We start from the raw sequence: 14,516 nt of genomic DNA on the forward strand, positions 1-14,516 counted from the left end.
ATTTTATATTGGTCTTTGCAGCAAAACATGTGAAGGTGAAAGTGTGCCCTTAATTTTGGTTCTCTTGATTTATGTTTATAGGGGTCTGTTTACAACAGTACTCGTCTGCATCTGCATGGAGAACAAGATTTAAGAGCATATAAGGGTAGGTAGCATAAGTTTTAGACTAAAAATAATTGCTGTTATATGTGAAATGTCTCCCATGACTTTAAGGGCAGTTCCATGCGTCTAATCATGGTTTACATGTTCAAAGATGGAAATGACCTTGGGTCTGTGGTTGGAAGAGGGTTGTCAAATAGGATCCCTACAGCCAGAAGGTGTGACTAAGAGAAAAGATGGACCTAGAAAGACAGCATTTTTCTTATCCTCAACTTTCTTTTATGCTTGTATTCACAGGCTTTAGATATTTTGTAATTGTTCTTTTTCAGTTTGTCTTTATCTTTGGAAACTCAGGGCACTGGGAATATTTCTCTGTCTGCTCTGGAGTGTCCTGACCCCCAGGGGAGCACTGACTTTGACCCTCATCCATGGAGAAAGTTTCCCAGACTTCAAGACAGACCAGAATCCACAGAAGTTTGAAATAGATTATAGAGAGTAGTATAGGTGTGCCACTTGGTGAGAAATTTAGGTTTTGGGATTTTTAGTATGTTGTGGATGGAAGCAAGATGGAGGGCACAGGGTGCTGTCCTGGGCCTCTTCTTCATGCTTCTTCTTCCTTCTTCTTCATGGGTTTGGGTGGCACTCTGTAACTGGGCAGAAGAGTCCCCACTGGAGGCTCTGTGGGATCAGTTATTGGGTTAAAAGGGAAAATAAACTACGTGTCATTTCTTTATTGGAGAGTTTAGTCTTAAAAGACTCTGTAATAAGAGATAGTTAACCATTTTGTGCCTTCTAATGAAAAGCTGCAGAACTCACAGTAGTGAGACTGTTTCACTGATAAAAAATAATAAACACCTGCGTCTGAACATGAACTACTGTCTCAAGTTCCTTCAATCCAGACCCAGAGAAACCGATATTTATCCTGCTCATCATCTACTCATTGATCCATCCATCTACCTACCCATCCATTCACACAACCTCCCAAAAATGGATTTCCTTCATGCCAGCACTTTTCCCCAGCCTGTAGGTAGGAATAACCTGCAGGGTGTCAAAGTTTTCACTCCTTCTACCCGTTCCTACTTTCATTCAGTTTCTTGATGGACAAAACTTCAGGATGACCAAGACTAGGAAACCTGGGACTGGTCTGCTCTGAGGCACATGGAGCCTGAACCCTACAGAAATTCAGAGGGGCCAGTTACCCCATTACCCAGAGAGGACATTGCACAGCTGTTGGTTTCACTTTATTAGACAGCCTGTTTGTGTCTGAGTGCCTGGGAACACCCATATTCACCCCATAAAGCTGTGAGCACAATCCCAGCATCACTTTGGAGCAGAATGGCTAACCCATGCCAGCCAGCTGCTGGACACAGCTCAGAGCCAGCACTGGGCATGGCCCCTGTGCCAGGACAGACACAGCCCCTGGGCTCACAGGACAACCTGGCTGCTCCATGGCTACTCGTGTAGGAGAAGCTGCCACTGCCAGGAGGCACCAAAGGGGCACCTGGAGGTTGGGGAGCAATGCAGTGAAAGGAGATATGGAACCACTTTGGAGAATGCTGATGGCACGTGTTAAAGAAGAGGAACATTGGAGCAATCCTCGTGTTTCAGGCCAGGCTGCTGGAGAGTTCAAAGCTGGAAATGCAGAGTGGCTGAGGCTTGTTCAAACCTGGCAGCCGGGCAGGTGCCTTCCCAAGAGAGGAGCCTGCACCTGGACACCTTGCTTGGAGCCTGGGGAGGTGGGTTTGCTCCTGCTCCAGTGCTCAAATGCGTGATGGGAACAGCAAGCACCAGGCACAGCCGGCCCTTGGCATCCCAGGCTTTGCAGCACCGTTGGAGTGAGTGAACCTGACTGTCTGGGTCACTGTTCATTGATTTTCTTTAGGGAAAGATGATTTGCAAAATGAGAAAAGCATTCCAAAGTGAGTGCTTGTTTTGCAGTCAGCACCACAGGCTGAAGCTCCAGACACAGTGCTATGCCAGGACCTGACAATGCAATAGTAGAAGTCATAAAAATAGCACAAAGGCATGAAACTAACCTGCTCTCAAACCTCTTTTGTAAATGATTAATTTAATTCCTGATAACGTATTTCTCACCTCCATTTCACTGTTTCTGAGCTGTCTCATTATGCAATAAAATGTTGTTTCCTTTGGCTATTTGCTGTAAAAATGACTCTAAAAAACAGATTGTGAATGAAGAACAACATGTGCCAGTTCTGTCAAAAAAGGGAGACTCAGCTCACAGTTTGGCAGAGTCACAGGAGAAGCTCAGGACTGTGCCAAGAAGGGGGCCAAGCCCAAAATAGACCCTGGTCTGAATAAATGTGTGGTGGGCCAGGCAGCTTAAGCATCTCTGTCTGCCTGCAGACCATCTGCTTGCCTTAAACCTGCCATGTTCCAGTTTGTAACAGACAGGAAGGAAGGAAGGAAGGAAGGAAGGAAGGAAGGAAGGAAGGAAGGAAGGAAGGAAGGAAGGAAGGAAGGAAGGAAGGAAGGAAGGAAGGAAGGAAGGAAGGAAGGAAGGAAGGAAGGAAGGAAGGAAGGAAGGAAGGACGGACATGCAGACAACACTCTTCCCTCTCCCTCCCTTGTATGTTTAAAATCAGACCTGTCCTCCCATGCTTCTTCTTCCAGGTCTTTCCTGATCCCCTAAACTACTTATCTGCCAAAATGGCATGGCTGAGGCTGCCCACCTCCAGGATCTCCAGTGAGCTTCATATTCTTGTTCTCAGACCTTGGTGAGCCTTCAGCATATTTGATGTTTCCTCTGTGTATGCTTTGAGGGCTCTGGGCTCTTCTGTGACTCCTCTCCTGAGCAAACCTTCATGCTGGACTTCAATTATCTCATTCATCTTCCTGCAGTCTTTGTCTCTCTGTTTTCCAACTTGACTTCTTCAACCTCATCTAAACAGAAAAATCTAAGTACTTTGGAGCAGGACTTGTGGACATATCCTGAGCCACTGTGGCTAATTTTGATGAAACATCTATTGCACACACAGACACACCCCAAACAACACTCTGCAAAGACACCAAGGACCAGAATTGCTGTGTGTGCTCTGCCTGGGGCTTTGCTCCCTGCTTCCTGAAACCTGGCTTCACGTTCCAAAGATAACTCAACCCACATCATGTGAGCATGTAACTAGACTCCAAATTGCCTGTCTAGTGAAGCAGGGCAACCCTTTATGACTCTGCAGGCACTTCAGTCATGCCCAGGGCCTCTGGAGATGGCACATGATCTAAAAAATACACACAAAATTATTGTCCCTATACTGGACAATGAACCAAAGGCCAGCTGACCCAGTGACCCAAAGGTAGATCTCTTAGCCTCCAAAGCTGTAGCCATTTGAAAACTACTCTTCATTAATAGCTGAGGCTAATACAGACATGCAACTTGCTGTGCTCAGGGATGTTTCCTGGCTCATTTCATTTCCTAGAAGAAGTGCAGCCAGGTATGACCTTCCCCAGCTCCCCATTATTTCCCATAGCAGGCTTGCATTCTCACGCCTTCCAACTCTCTCATCTTCAAGCTTTTGTCTCCAAAGCGTTTTGCCTTCACATGAATGACCCTGTTCTCCGTTGTACATCTTCTCCCAAGTGGCATTCTCATGTTTCCATTGACCTGGCCTCTACTATCCTCTAATTTGCTGTTTCTTCATGAATATTTATTGGCATTACTCCAAGCAGAGTCTCTAGCCTATTCTCCTGCCTGCTGCACAGGCATACACATGGGCACAGGTGCCAGCATTTGTGAGAAGCTCGGTGGGAATGTGGAAAAAGTGCAAGCTCTGAAGGTTTGGAGAAGGCCTGCACACTACAAGCTTTTCTGGTCAACAGCTTCATCTTTGTTTATGAAAATTCAAAGCTCTTTCTGATGCTCTTCTGTTGCAGGGATGAGCTCTGCCCTCGGGCATGATCTGCTTTTAAATGTAATGTGAACATGGCTGGGCTGGGAGTCAGGGCTCCCACAGAGATGGCCGTGCCCTTGGTACACATCACCCCGATGCTGCAGTGACACAGCTGTGAGCCTCTGTCACTGGAGGGTCCCAGGGAACCCATCACACAGCCTTGCAAGCCAGGCACGACCTTCACACTGACCTCCTCTGCCCTTCAGAGCAGCTTAGTGTCAAATGGATAAACCAGACCTGAGCTCTAAGGGCTTCCCTGCAAAAGGGAATTTTAAATTTCATCTGCTACAGACAAAATAAAGTGCTGGAGCCCCAGGCAGTCTGCAGTGGCTCCCCACGTGTCTGCAGGCCCAGGCAGAATGTCTCACATGGTGCTCTCCTGCCTGCAAGACCTGCTGCTTTCCCTTGCAGTGGGTCTGTGATTCATAGCAGTTTCTTCAAGGTGTTCAATTAAAATCCCAAAACACCCAAACAGATTTGGCCCTTTCTAAATGATTTGTTATTCCAACCAAAAACAGTATCTAAAGAGGGTTGTTAGAAGAATGTGTTTCCTTACAGAGTTTAATTTCTCTTTAATGAAAAAGACAGGGCACAGTGAAATAGAGGGCTGACATTCTAATTTTAATGTCTACCATAATCCCAATAGACATTGTAAGAGAAGTAAATGTCAGTGGCAAAATGATTACAGGACAATGAAAATAACTTTAAAAAATACTGTATTTGGACTAAGTTCTAAGGTAAGAACCAACAAAATCAGCACTGTCCGATTTTTTAAAATTTAGTTTATACAATGGTATGAAAAAAATTAAAACCATCTGTAATACTCAGCTCTTCATCCCACTTGAAACCTGTGGCTCAGAAGCCTGTGGGTAGTGGGGCTTGGAACTGGGCTCTTCTTGAGGAGACTTTCCAAATATTTCACTGGTTTTACTCAAGCAATGCAGTCATTTGCAATACAGTTTCTGACTTTGGTGGTTGCTGTCATTCTTCTTCTGGGTTAAAGGCTTTGCACGTCCACCTTGGCTGATGACAAAGTTTATGGGTAATTCATTATAGTTATTCAGCCATTTCTAGTGAATTAGTGTTGTGGATGGGCCACAAACTGCTGAGATCCACACATGAAACTGTGAAGGAACAGCTGCACTCCACAGTGATCTCAAATAGCTGAAATAACAGTGGCTTCTGTGGCACAGCTCTCTAAACCAAAATGACATGTTAATGAAGAAGTGCCACTGGCCATTATCCCTAAAAGTTTGTGGCAATGGGAAAAAAAGGTGGAAGGTTAAAGAGCTCAGAACATGATGAAAGGGAGACCTCTAGAGATGAGGGGCTGAGAGATGATTGACAGAGACTTGAAACTAAGAGCAAATGAAACTAATGGCTAATTGCTATTTGATTTCTCTCTGTTTGAGAATCAGAGCTTCATCAGTCTCACTTAGTAAACAGAATGATTCAACAGTAAAACCTCTTGGTGGGATAATTTTGTCCTCTTAGCAGAAATAACCTTTAACAGACCAGAGTTTGTCTAAACATTTGTGACATATGGGTATCATGTTGGTTAGCACTATTATCTAAGCTCACTTCATTCACAACTGCCCAAATTCACTGCTCCTTTCACAGATCTTTAGTTCACAGAAGACTGGGTGAAGCACCCAATTTGAATGCAGAAACCACCACCTCAACCCTCATCACCCTGGAAGCAAACCCAGAACCTGCAACCAGAGCCAATATCTGGGCTTTGTGCTTGGAAATTATAGCAGGCTGATTTTTTTGGGATCTAGGTTTCCTGGAAAAATCTTGCATTGTGATGGAGTTCATTGAATGGGCTTTGTTTTGAGGGCAGTCAGTGAGAAATGAAAATGCCCACATGAGAATTTGTTTGGCATGTATCTTTGGAGGATTTAAAAATAAAATATTCACAGTCCCATCCCAGAGTGGAAGACCTGCATTGATTTTTTTTTTCCTCTCCTCATCCATTTAATCGATCTAATTCATAGCTGCAAAATATTCTTCAGGTTACATTTCACTTTCTTTGTTCACCTTATGGCCCTCCTGACACCGTGCAAGGTCTTTCTGAGCACAGTAATAATTAAATACAAGCACCATCTATTTTATTGGAGCCTATATTTATTTCACAACCTCAGAGAATTGCTGGAGAAACTATTGCTAACATATTTGACTGCAGAGACCCTACCTGGGGCACCTTTCCTGGCACAGCTCCTCGGAAGGTTCCTGTTAACCACCTGCCGCTCAGGACCAGGTCTGGAACACATCACCACTCCCATCCCTTTCTAAACTTGTTCTTTTCATTCTATATAACTTGATTTCAATAAAGCACAGCTACAAAGTTGCTTGGTTTATGTTCCATGGGGCTGCCAAAGATTTGAGCAAATAAGGAGGGGGAAGCTGATTTTAGCCCAAGGCAATCTCTCTATAACCCCCTCCCCAAACAAGCTCACTGACAGCCCACTCTAGGGAGATTTATGTTTTCGCAAATGAAATTAGGTAAAAGCTGATGGTGTGAAATGAAGGGCAGCAGGGTCCTCCCAGACCCATTCTTTCCCTCCCTCTCAGGCTGTTGAGCACGAGGAGGAGTGACAGGTACCCTGGCCATCAGCAATGGGACAGCCTTCACCCATGGAAATCACCGTGGGGACTCTCTGCTCTGCTGTAGATACCTCCTCCGCTACTCACTTTCCTCTTCCTCAATATTTCTGAAGGAACTGTTTTGAACAGTAAAAATCTGCTCTTGTATCTTAGCCAAAGTTCTCCAACATTCATATGACCCAGCACATCAAAGTGCTGATAGAAAAGACATGGAATATTTGGGGATGATTGATCATCCCCAAATAAGCCCTCCCATTTAATTGCATTCCCTAACTAAACGAAGCGCTGTGGATGCAGCTGTTCAACAAAAGCACGAGGAGGTGGGCTCTGCTTGGATGAGGGAAACCTGTCCCACTGCAGGCAGTCTCTGGGTACCTCCCTGGGAGGGAAGTCTCACCTGTGGTTAAACTGTTGTTCTCAGTGCCCTCAGTGTTCTCCCTGGACTGCATTACTGCACAAGAAACCTCTCAGCAAACATCTGGCTTTGGTGGGTCTTCAGTGTCAATTCACTGAAATTACATTTGCCAAGGAAACAAAAACAATCACAGGAAGAGTAAATATTGGGAAAGACAAGCTAATTCCAGCGTTGCCTGAAGTAACTGGAGCAACAGCAGTAATGGTGGCAAATCTTGGATGGGGCAGGTAAAGCCCTTTTCTTGGGGAAGTTGTCAGAAAACAGAAAGAGGGATGAACTTGATCCAGCAGCACAGCTGCTGCATTGTTTTATTTTAAAGACAATGTTTATTTTAACAAATTGTGATTAGCACCATCGCAGTTACAATGGGATATTTTCTCTAACAGCTGCAGCAGAAATCTAGGATACAAAGGAAACATGGGTAGAGAAAAGGAGCTCCTGAAGCAGAAGTTTGTTTCCTGTTATGAACATATAAAATATTGTATTTTGTTTATATTGTTATTCTAATTTTTGCAGATTATTTTGTCTCTTCTCTGACTTCTCTAAGTGTTCTTCTTTGCCACTGCAGGGAATATTGTGCTAATAAAAGAAACTGCCTTTCTTGGTGGAGTCCTTGAGCGGGAGATTTCTGTTTCTAATTGTTTTCTTATTGTTGGCTTTGAACTTCACATCTTTTGTGCTGATGTGTGCCTTGAAAGCCCTTCTTGGGGAATATAGTATTACTAATGTGAGATGTTGATCAGCCCCCATGGCAGGATGTTTATATACGGAGGAATGTTTTGATCCATGGCTATAGCTTGAGTCTGGATCGTGCTTGGGTTAATTTGGATGCTGTTTTCTTTGATTCTGGCAGACTTCCTTCACTGTTTCTTGGGTTTACTCCATAGGTTTCATGTCTTTGATTTATCAATGGCCAGAGAATGATATTTCCCCCCATTTTTACAGATTTTATGGTAAGTGCTATGTTGTCAGCAGTTCCTGTTTAATATGTAGAGAGTTTTAAATTTATGAGCAGCATATTACCGTTGCTCTGTTGAATTATTAGCAGATTCCCCTGAATTTGGTGTGTTTATATAGTATTTGTAACTTTTGATTAAATACAGTGCAGTCCTTGGGACATGTACAGTACTTACATTTGAGTGTTACCAAGCAACCTCACATGATTTTTGTATCTGTGATTGTCACAAGGGACTGTGAGGTGCTGGCTCAAAAGCAAACTTGCTGCTCCTCTACTTGGGGGGAAAAAAGATAAATTATTCCAGATTTGCCATGCTGGCTGAAATCCATGGTTGGGCTGGTCTAATCCAGTCTTCCTTGTACAGCACCAGCTGAGAGCTGCAGAGGAAAACTGAAACAAATAAACTAACAAAATCTGAGAGATATGTAAGCAATTTACAGTGTGATTAACAAGATCAGAGCACTCTTTGCTGACTTACAGGGATGGCCTGGGCCAGACGAGTGTCACTACCTTTATTAAGCCCCCAGGGCAGCAGATTGAAAGGAGTTCAAGTGAGGTGTGTGGTGGTTTGAGGGGGGTTGACACAACACTGGCAGGGGATGTGGCATTCCCCCCCCTTGGCAGAGGAGAAGAGGAAAGGCTGGGAAAGGTCACTTGGGCAGCACTTCCACCACTGGAAGATGTAAGGGAAGCTGGTGGATGCTGATCCTCCTGTGGCTTGGCATGTACCTGGACATGCTGCCCTCAGAGAGGTGATTCTCCCAGCTGGGGTTAATTACCACTTTGATGAAGAAGAATATACCATGAGAATTGCTACTACTGCTGGTCTCAGAAAAGGACCAGGTGAAACCTGTTCAGAATATTCATCTTGCTCATCCTGGACATGCAGAAGGATGAAGGATGGGATTCAGGAAAGTGCTTTAGAAACTTCTCCTCAAGCAAGGCTGTAAAGAGTGATCAGAAAAACCTGTCCTATGATCCTGGGACCTGCCCCTCTGCCAGGTGCCCTAATGACAACTTTATTTCTCATGGGCCCCTGGCTGTGGAAGATGGCCCACTAAGGTGATTACTGCCCAGCAATCTGATCTCTCTTGAGAAGAATTCTCAATTCACTTTCCCCATAAGCTTAGGAGGACCCAGAATTCACATCCCTTTCACCTTGCTGTCCTGACTCCCCAGGTGCTGCCCCCCATCTCTTACAAAATCTCCCCCCATATATGCTGCAGCAGCAAAACCACAATTATTTCAGGGGCATGTATAAGATCCTTCTTGTAAGATCTTCGGGGTGGGGGATACCCAAAGTAGGGTACACTGTCTTAGTCTAGAAAGAGGTCTGATTGTGGGTTTGAGTAATTTTGCTAAAGGAACCAGTTGAGTAATTTTGCTAAAGGAACCAGTTCTGTGCTTACTCCACACTGCTGGAGTAACCACAACCCTCATTTCTGACTCCCTTCAGAATGTTCAGTGCCTGGCAAGATCAGCTCTACACACTCATCACAAGTATCTCAGCAACCCAAAGTCAGAGTCTGCCTCCAGACTCTAAGAAGAGAATATGGACCATCAGGGTTCATATTGTCATGGTCCCCTGAGTTGCTCTGAAATGATACAGCACAAAACAGGATGCAGAGATCTTCTTCAGTGGGTATTTCTGGAGCATCTATCAGAATCAGCAGGCTCTCATAAAACCCTCATGAAGATGAAGACATGGTCTCAGAAAGTTCTTCATCAGAATTCCCATCCCAAAGACAGATTCCATCCTTTACACCAGCAGTGGAGCAACTCCTTTTGAATATGCAGTAATGGTGGGGTTTTTTTTCACAGAATATTTGAAGCCCTTCTAAGTTGTCTTTATGCTAGTGCTGATGGTGTGATTTTACAAATGGCCTCTGCTGCTGTGAAGATAAGCCAGGCTCTGCATTAATGCTGTTGCTGCACATTCTAATCAGCAAACCACCTCCAGCTCTCTCAGCTTCCAAAATAGGAGCTGTCAAACACTTTTCTGTTCTGTCAAGATTTTAGGAGTCTTCTGGGCAAGAAGAGTGTCTCCTAAATACATCCCAACATTTTTTATGTTCATACTGGTTTTCTAAGAACTTTTACCAGGTCTCCCAACAGTATATGGAGGTTTATAGCAACTAAACACCTAATTTGGACAGAATGCCTTCATTCCATTTTCTTTTCTCAATCATTAGGGCATCCTGGACAAAGAACCATAAAGATAACATTTGCAATGTAGTGTTTTCTAATATCAATTTAACAATCCTCAGATCAAGATATGAAAAGAAGAAAAAATACAACATATATCTACATTTAGCAGATTGAAAGGCACACATTTATCTGCTGTAAATCCATCTGACCCCACATTGCCCAGCAAATATCTATGTGCAGCAATTCACACTCAGAAACAGACACAAAAGTCACAGTGGAAGAACTTAGATCAAACCACTAGTGTCTGCATTCTTCTCTAGAGGAAAATCATTTAAAGCCTCCAGTTAGAGGTTTCCAGCAGAGCCGAATTACACAATCCATGCTGGGTTGGGAAGACTGGGAAGAGTCTCTGTGAACAACTTTCATACCTTAGTGCTGCACATACAGAAGTTGAAGTGCAAATAACATCTGGTTCTCAACATTGTTACATCAAGGGGCATCCCCCAGCCATTAGTCCAGGTGTTAATCCTTCTTCCAGTAGAAATCACAGAACACCTGGAATGGGAGAAATCCTTTGGGAACAACAAATCGGAAAAACAGCTTTAATTTCAAAGTGTGTTTTAAGGCAAGATTTTCAAATGTACCTAATGTCAGAAGTACCAACCATGAAATTTAAAACACTCAGCAGGTAATTTTGTGGGAGGTGAGTGCCAGGTCAGCTTTGGGATTTGTACAGATGAAGACAAATGGTGCCTTGAAGAGCATCCATTGAGGTGGATAGGATGGAAGGAGGGAGAGGCAGTCAGGCTGCTAAGGCAGGAGCTCCTGGTGGTGAAAGCAACTTCTCTGTGTTACATTTGGACGATAAGGTTTCCACACACAGGCCTGATCTCCACAGGTACTCCCACATGCTGCCTGGAAGCAATCTGTCCCAGGGGGTTCCTGGGATTGAAGAGTGCCAGGATGCACTAGAGCACAGGCTTCACGGGACACAGCAGAGATGAAGCCAAGACAGGGAAGGAAGGGACATAGTGGGATAAAGACAAACATCCTTTTCTGCTGGATTTCCTTTTCTTGACTCTACCAAGTCCTGGTAGAGAAAAGTTTTGTTCAACACAAAAGACTGAATGATATTTCCCTTTGTTGGCTGTGTGCCATCCTTAATTCCACCTGATGTTTTATGAGGCCAGCATGGGGTCTGCATGGACGTTTTCACTGAGGGCTTCAGGTGTCAGACTTGTACCTGAGGAGTAGTTAGATTTACTCCAGGTTTCCCCCATTTTCACTTGTTTTCATTTATATGTGATTGGCATGCCTCCTTTCATTAAAAACATAAACTCCCCTCCTCATAGCCCTCTCAGTTCTTAAATGAGATTAGGTACAGAAGTATTTTTAACAAGCTATATTTCTTTCTCAGAATTCTGACTTTTTCTAGGGAAAAAGACCACAACAACAGCAATAGGAGAAGCTATTTCAAGAGCCCTGACACTTGACCACTTTCTATGGCCCTTTCCCATCCTACTTGCCCTTTATCTGCTATCAATTTCTAATCTAGATGAGGGATGTCAAAGGGTAAATACCTGTCTTTCCCCTTTAGTACCTAATTTGAACCCATTGTCTATAAATCTGCTTCATTTCTATTTGAATCTCCTCTAGTTAAGCAGCTCTGCAACCTACTAGGACAACTAAGTAATAAAAAAGAAAAATGACTACTCACTTAGAATCATAAAATCATATAAGTTGGATGAGACATTCAAGATCGCTGCATCTGGCCATTAACCCAGCACTGCCACTAAACCGTGTCCCCAAGTGCCACACTTACACATCTTTTAAATACCTCCAGGGATGGTGACTCCACCACTTCCCTGGGCAGCCTTTTCCAGGGCTCAACAACCCTTTCCATGAAGAAATTTTTCCTACCTTGTAAAGAAATACTTTCTGTTTTGAAAAAATCTTGATATTTAGAATTTGGAAAGTTACCATTAGGAATTATGGTTTGTTTCCAATCCTTCAACCAGCTCTCAGTCCAAAAAGGACCTATTTCTAGTCCCATAACAACATAACTTCTTTCACAAGTGTGGAACTCTATCACAGGCTTTTTGCAAATCTACAAATCTACTTCTTCCTTCAGTGTGGAACTCTACCACAAGCTTTTTGCAAATCTACACTTGCTATATACGAATAAGAATGCACCCTTTATCAGCATGGTCCCTTTACCACCCTCCCAGAGCACCATTGGTTTTTCCCCTCTTCACAGAGGCTCCATTGAGTTTCCCCAAAAAATAATGCTAACCCATGTGGTGAAACAATCCTGTTCTGCGTCAAGGTTTGCCACCTTACCAGGGTTGGAAGTTAGAGGCACTGACTGATGGTGCCTTTTTGGGGCCTTTTGTGGATAGAAGTTCCACTGAAAATCCACAAGGTCTCTAGCAAGCAGCTGTTTGCAATGACAACTCATAAACCTTGGCCCACAGCCCCCTAATTGTGTATAGGGACTCTTCAGCATGCCCAAATCAGTGCTATCCCAATCTCACTGCTGGATAGGATGTGGTTTTCTTGTTTAGATTGTTATACTCCGTCTCTTCATCTCAACCTGATCTAGCTCTGCTCACCTATTGGCAAAGAATCTGCTCATTGTCTTCTGTGTTGAGACTGATGCAAAAAATTCTCTGATCTTTGCCACTCTGGCTTCAACATCTGTGAATGACCTTTTGACATGTTGGTCACCAAGTGCCCCTACTGGTTTCCTGACTGTATTCTTGCTTTTCAGCTTTTTGTTATCCCCTTTTCCAGGCACACTTATTTCTTGTGTAGCCCTCTTATTTTTTCTGTTTGCATTTGAACTGCCATGTTTTACGGCTGATCTGTTCCCTCTTTTGGGTAATCTTTTCTAGTCTTTCCCCTTTCTGATTCTGTGGGGCCACACACAGTTTTCATTGCATGACTTTCTTATGTTTTTGCTAGCAGGTTTAGGAGTACAGACCACATGCAGCATGGGCTGGCCATTTGTTTTTTAATAATCAAGTTACTTTCCTGAGGCCTCACACCTTTTATATTGTTGTGCTGTATCCCCACTGAACATTACAGTGTTACAACTCCACATCCTCAGCCCTGCTCCTTGGCTCACTGGGGCTTGTGCAGAGGAGCACACTCACCGGGCAGTGGTGCTGCACAGAAAACTGAGACAGGCACATGGGCTTGAATACCTCCATCTGAAACCTGCGAAATTCTGACCATTTTTGGTGGTTTTCTTTCCTAAAAGGAGCTTTCGTGTCTGTTTCAGGTACATGTACGGTAAAAACAACTACGAATCTTACAAACCAGACCACTGAAAAATGAGGAAGACTACAAGATGAGTTATTCCATCATTCCTTGGCCCTCCTCAGCACTTTGTTCTAGGAAGGTGACATCATCGGTAGAAACAAAAATTGATTCTCCATATGTGTGAATGATAGTGAGGACTTTTTTCTTCTCTTATTAATATTCTCTGGCAGTCTGACTTCCTATTGCAAATATATGCAGGTATTAAAAGAGGTGTGACAATGTATGGCTATAGTTTTAACATTCTAAGGATTTTTTCAAACTGCTTTTTAGAAACACAGTTACGGTGCTTGATTTGCTGCTGGATCTGTACAATTGGAAAAGAATTGCTGCAAAAGGTTGGTATGTTAAGGAAACTGAACTCAAAAAAGTACATATGGTTTACAGGCAAAATTCAATGAAGAGTCTGATTAGTTCATGATTTATTTTATGCTTTTAAAGGCAAATGAATTCAAAGTATTTAGAGAGTGTTTTGTGTCCCAGAGGTCCTGTTAGGACTTAATATGGTCTACTTGCTGGAATGGTCCTAAAGAAATAAGTGATACGTCACAACTGTAAGTGAAGGAATGCTGTGTAATATAAACAAATTATCAGCAAAACTGTACCAGCATTACTTGCCTAATAAATTAATTTTTGACACATATTTCACAAACATTAATTTTAATGTCTACATCCTCTGCTTTTATTTCCTAGTGATACAGTTTTATGACTGTGACCTCAACAAGGATCTCTATTGATTGTTACCCACAATTGTTTGGCTCCAGTCTCTAACCTGTCAAAACTAAGCCTGTGCCTGGATGTGGGAAGAATAAAGGAATAAGCCAGACCAGTGAAAAGTTGTGCAAAGAAAGAGCCATGACTTTTTACCTGGACAGAATTTTAAGAGAATGTTATTTCAATTCAAACCCCAGAAGTGAAGTCTAGTGGACCTAACTTCAGATTAGATTTTGAAAGATTTTTTTTTTAAAACCCAAAAAAACCCCAACAAACAGGTTCAGGTTTAGATTAAACATTAGAAAAACATTTTCACTGTAAGGGTGATTACACACTGGAATAAGTTGTTCGA

This window comes from Melospiza melodia, chromosome 2 (assembly GCF_035770615.1).
Source record: "Melospiza melodia melodia isolate bMelMel2 chromosome 2, bMelMel2.pri, whole genome shotgun sequence".
Lineage (NCBI taxonomy): Eukaryota > Metazoa > Chordata > Aves > Passeriformes > Passerellidae > Melospiza > Melospiza melodia.